This window comes from Mytilus galloprovincialis, chromosome 3 (genome assembly GCF_965363235.1).
Source record: "Mytilus galloprovincialis chromosome 3, xbMytGall1.hap1.1, whole genome shotgun sequence".
Taxonomy (NCBI): Eukaryota; Metazoa; Mollusca; class Bivalvia; order Mytilida; family Mytilidae; genus Mytilus; species Mytilus galloprovincialis.
Genome location: NC_134840.1, coordinates 58,533,428 through 58,539,476, shown reverse-complemented (window position 1 = coordinate 58,539,476; position 6,049 = coordinate 58,533,428).

The following is a 6,049-nucleotide window of genomic DNA, read 5'->3' as shown; positions in this document are numbered from 1 at the left end:
TCTGCAGACCCCGAGCACCTTGAACTCAACATCTTTTATATACTTTCTGAAATTCATGTATTTGAATAGGAATTGATCATGTTTTGAAAACTAAACAAGGTTGTTTTACTATAATTACTAATTGATATGTGGAAAGTGGGACAGATCAGTCAAATTTTAAGTTTTTAACCATTGCTTAAGACATCGAAAAAAGGAAAATAAATATTGTCATCCCGACCATAGAAAATTAAAACAACATTACTGTGTACCAGCTTCTTCAAAATAAATTATTTTGTTAATCTGAAACAATTTTCTATTCTTTTAATTTAAAAATAAAAACCTGTGGCGTATATTGTGTTTTATGCCACTTTTGAAACTTTAATTATGCCCTGAAATAAAAATTGTGAATTTAATGTGTCTTCTGATTGTTTGACGTCGTTTTGATTATCAGCCCATAGACATAAACCGTGACGTCATCAACGTTTTTCATGATTTACTCTGGTTTAAAATGGAATTAAGTATAAATTATAAGAAATGACTGTAATATTTTTTCTGTCTATGAAGAAATAACATAAAAAAATGTGGTGCACACTGAATAACGCGCGTAGCGTGTTATTTAAAGTGGGTGACCACATTTTTTTAAATGTTATTTCGAATTCCTTAAATATTTAAAAGTAAAGATAGAAAAATAATATACAAAGAAATATATATGTATACAATGTTAACTTGCAGGTTCTTTAAACCAGAAAAAGTTTTTGAAAATTTTGATTCTCGACTTGGAATCAAAATGTTGCACACAAAATATGTAGCATTGATAAAACGATTGATTTTAACGTAATCCAATTTGATTTAGCTTTTTATTGCCAGTGTTATATGACTGTTCTCTTTATGAGTTGTGGTCTTTGAAGTTTTAAATATGGCCGACTATAGCTGTAGCTCACGGTTGATAGTGTTTTCCACTTTATAATGGTGGGTAAAACAAACCCATTGTTGATGTATATTTTTTGTTAATCGTATATGTCGATAGGTATTTTGATGATTGATTCTGTCTTTATCTACTATCACTGGTGTTAAACTGATAACCGTAACTGGAATTACGACTATCCCAATATGGCGACGGCAGAAATAGGTAAAATCTTTTCAGTATTTTTTCTCAAATGTAGCCCGTTGTTGTCACGAGTTACTCAGCTGCAAGCTTTTTTGATACCATTACATCATATTTTAATCGTAACGGTGAACTATAATTGTCTAAGCGCTTAGAAAATTGTCGTCGAAAAATTCGGGATGATAATCGTAATTCAACGGCATTTTTCTTGTTTGATAATCGTAATTTCTTTATTGGATAATAGTAACTGAAATATATGAGCTGCTATCAGTATTTCACAGGTATGACAATATGGCCATGAATACCTTTTTAATTTATTATTTAAGACACAAGTATTTATCCATTTCTAACTCGACCTTACATTCCACCATATAGAAATAAACGTAAAAAGTAGATTTGCGTTATTGTACCGTTTTCAACGTTATCGTAGCAAGTGCCTTGCAATTTATCTATAGTTCTCCATTGAGCATAGCTCCGATTCCTTGACCAGCTATACCTGTACTTTTGGTCATTTACGATTATAACCGATAGTCGCTTGTATTATCTTATGATTTTAAAATATACTGGTATCAAGCATCACTGAATAGGAATGAGCATTTGGTGCAGTGAAATTTGTACCGTATAAAGGTATCAATAAATATAAATCTTGTTGTGAGGTTAGTTTATGTGACATTTCTTTTGTTTGTATGGCATCATTTGTGTAAGGAGTTATACCGTATTAAAGTGTATTGCTTGGTAAACTTCGGTTTTGATGTTGGTGGTGGGAATTTTCAGGTTTCTTTTAAGCAATCATAAGAATTAAATCTGTTTGATATTGTATTGCAAAACTGTAATTCCGTGTAAGACTTGACTGTAAACGCGTATACTGTATATTTACAAAATGTTTTGAATTCGAGCATGCGGATAATTATCATAAAGGCATAAATGTTGTCCCCGCAGATAAAGCCCCAAACAACATCGTTTTTGTGTGTAAATATCATTACATAAACTGCTTGATACATGAATTAGGTATTGACAATTCACTTGGAAACTCAACAAATACCCTCACGACACTTACCAAAGAGGAAATCCTGGATAACCATAGGTCTGTTCTATGTTCGTTTGGAATTTCAACCAAAGATAAAGAACTGGATTTTCCATCACTGTATTGGATACTTAAACTACTTAAGTGTCCTAAAAAAACGGTATATATTGCAGGGTCGTCCAAGTGCTCCACGAAACCTCTTTCTAAATTATTAACGTCAATTTCATCAGCAATCAAAGCCGGGCAGCGTGAAAAATTCAAAAGATCTTTTAGAGTACATACAATCTAAGACTCTCTCATCTTGCAATAGTATTAAAAAATTAAAATTTGTTTTTTCTACACTTTACACATGTATTCCCCATTCCAAACTAAAGGACAAATTGAAAGAGTTGGTATTACTTTGTTTCATTAAAATGAATGTCGAACGTAGATACAAATATCTTGTCTTGGGGAGGAATAAATCCTAATTTGTAAAGAATCACTCTGATTCAAACGAAAAATTATCTGAAACTGACATTACCAAGATGCTTCATTTCGTGATTGACAACATATTAGTTACCTTTGGATGACGTGTTTTTCAACAGACTGTCGTAATTCCAGTGGAAACCATTTGTGCCCTCTTCTTGCCGAATTGTTTCTTTATAATTATGAGGCTGACTTCATACAGGAACTTCTTAGGAAGAAAGATAAGAAGTTAGCAATATCTTTCGGTTCGCTATATAGATAATGTTTTCCCATTAAATGATACAAAATTTGGTGACTATATTGAACGAATCTATCCTATCGAACTAGAGATATAGGATACTACAGATACAGTTAAGTCTGCCTCATATATTGACTTACATCTAGAAATTGACAATGAGGGTCGTTTGAAATTATTTTTTTACGACAAATAGATGATTTAATCTTCCCAATTGTGAACTTTCCATTTCTATGTAGCAACATTCCAGCTGTGCCTGCATACAGAGTATTTATCTCCCAATTGATACGATATTCCCGGACTTGTATTACCTTTCATGATTTCCTTGAAAGAGAATTGCTGCTCACAAGGAAACTATTAAACCAAGAGTTCCAAACGGTGAAGATGAAATCACCCCTTCGTAAATTTTACGAACGCCATCACTAATTGGTTGACCGTTATGGAATAACCGTTTCATAGATGATATCGGATATGTTCCTTATGTCGTAACTACAATACCCTTCCCTTTTCACGAATGTGACATACCGAATTATACTATCTATCGGATTTGTAATAACATAAGCAACACGACGGGTGCCACATGTGGAGCAGGATCTGCTTACCCTTCCGGAGCACCTGATATCATCCCCAGTTTTTGGTAGGGTTGGTGTTGCTTAATCTTAATCTATGTTGTGTCTTCTGTACTATTATGTCTGTTTGTCTTTATATTTTTAGCCATGGCGTTGTCAGTTTATTTTCAATCTATGAATTTGACTGTCCCTCTGGTGTCTTTCGTCCTTTTTTAAGCCATGTGTTTCCCTCTTAGCTGCAGCATCTAGATCTAAAATTTTCTGCAGTCTATTTGAGACTTGATTTCTTGATATAAAATACTGTCATCACTGAATACTCTTAATTTGCTGTGTGTTAGATATTCTGAAAAATCACTTACCTTTTATTCTTAAAGAGTTGAATACTACTCGTCAAATAATGCTGTTTTTTAGTTGCTATGGTTTACATAACAGACAGAGCTGGACTTAATATATTTATGTTTTAATGGTAAGTAATTGAGACCATACGAAGCATACAGCTATCTGCCCTGTTTCTTACCTCTAACTGACAGAAACCACATGACGCAAATACAAAATTTATATCCTGGTATCTATGATGAGATTATTTTCAACCATTGGGTCGATGCCACTGCTGGTGGATTTTTTATTCCCCGAGGGTATCACCAGCCCAGTAGTCAGCACTTCTGTGTTGACATGAATTATCATTGATATGGTCATAATTATAAATTAGCTGTTAACAAAACTTTGAATTTTTGAAATACTAAGGTCTGTCTACCTCAGGAATGGATTACCTTAGCTGTATTTGACAAAACTTTTAGGAATATTTGGTCCTCGATGCTCTTTAACTTCGTACTTTATTTGGCCTATTAACCCCCTATTTTTATTCGAGCTTCACTGGTGAGTCTTTTGTAGACGAAACGCGCGTCTTGCGCAAATACAAAATTTATATCCTGGTATTTATGATGAGTTTATTTATAACCACTGGGTCGATGCCACTGCTGGTGGATTTTTTATACCCGAGGGTATCACCAGCCCAGATCAGCCCAGTAGTCAGCACTTCTGTGTTGACAAAATTATCATTGATATGGTCATAATTATAAATTAACTGTTTACAAAACTTTGAATTTTTGAAATACTAAGGCCTGTCTACCTCAGGAATAGATTACCTTAACTGTATTTGGCAAAACATTTAGGAATATTTGGTCCTCGATACTCTTTAACTTCGTACTTTATTTGGCCTATTAACCCCCTATGTTGATTTGAGCGTCACCGATGAGTCTTTTGTAGACGGAACGCGCGTCTGGCGCAAATACAAAATTTATATCCTGGTATAAGTTTATGAGTCTTTAATTTCGTAAAACAACCTGAACTCGATCTTGTTCCGGTATTCATTTCTAATTGATCAAGAATCAAGCATTCTAATCTAGAAAAACAATAATACACGAAACGCCAATATGATAATGAGTCATAAATTGAAAATTTATTTTGTAAATATACAGTTCGTAAGTGAAAATTAAAGGTATGGTAGTTGTTCCTCTGAATAAACTTACAATTTGAATATCTATAGAACAACTTGTTACAACTATCGAAATACAGAAGTGGCGATTGTTCATGGCTACAGAAGAAAGATTTAACTATCTTTGCACACTTTTGAAACAAATGCCATTGAAACAAACAAACAATGTAAGAGGACATGTTTTTAGTTTCGTTAAATAAGATCTTCAAATTGATTTTACAGTAAATGCGAGCGTTCTCTAGAACTATTTAGTTTTGTTTTTGTTTAATGTCAAGAGTGCGAGTGTTAGCAAAATTAGAGGAAAGCAAGAAAAATTGACGTAACTTGAATTTTAACAAATGAAAAATAAAGATTAAGCGAACAAAACTGTATCGATAAACATCAAATGACCAATCGTCTGAAACTGATTGGGGAAATAATTAGGATATCTAAATTGTTCGAATCGTATGTAAATTAGTATGGTCTATTTATGATATCTTTTTTGTCAATTATCATATATGTTTGTATAAACTTTAAAACACAAATCTCCCAAAAAAACGTGAATATATAAATTTGAAATCTTAATATGTTGGAGTAAAGAAGGCCTAACAAATTCGCATACAGAAAAGAAAGCAGTAATTACAAAAAATGAAACACAAGACATCGTCATGATCCTTATCTGTGTGTATCTGAACTCAGTCTGAACGTATGATGTTCTAACCAAAGTCGGTAAAAGTAAAATCACTAACATACTGAACTCTGAGGAAAATTCAAAAACGGAAAGTTCCTAATCAAATGACAGTTTCTAATGTAGAAAATGGTAGATGAAACCTGGGTTTATAGCTAGCTTAACCTCTCACTTGAATGATAGTCGTATACTTGAAATTCCATTATATTGACAACGACGTGTGAACAAAACAAACAGACATAATTGGTCAAAATGTCTAAAATAGGGGTTCAGCAGTCAACTTTCAGTCATGTTTAAAATTACATCAACCATACACACATTACCCAAATGTTCACACTAGAAAGTTAGATACATTTAAACCTAATAGTTGATGTTATTGTTTGCTGAACTTTTCATTTGTATTTATATTACTTTTTTTGTTTTTCTGAGAAATGTGCATAACATAGTTGCATTTGCATAGTTCGGAAATTCACTGTGTTTGTTATTAATATCCCGTAACAACTTTAAACT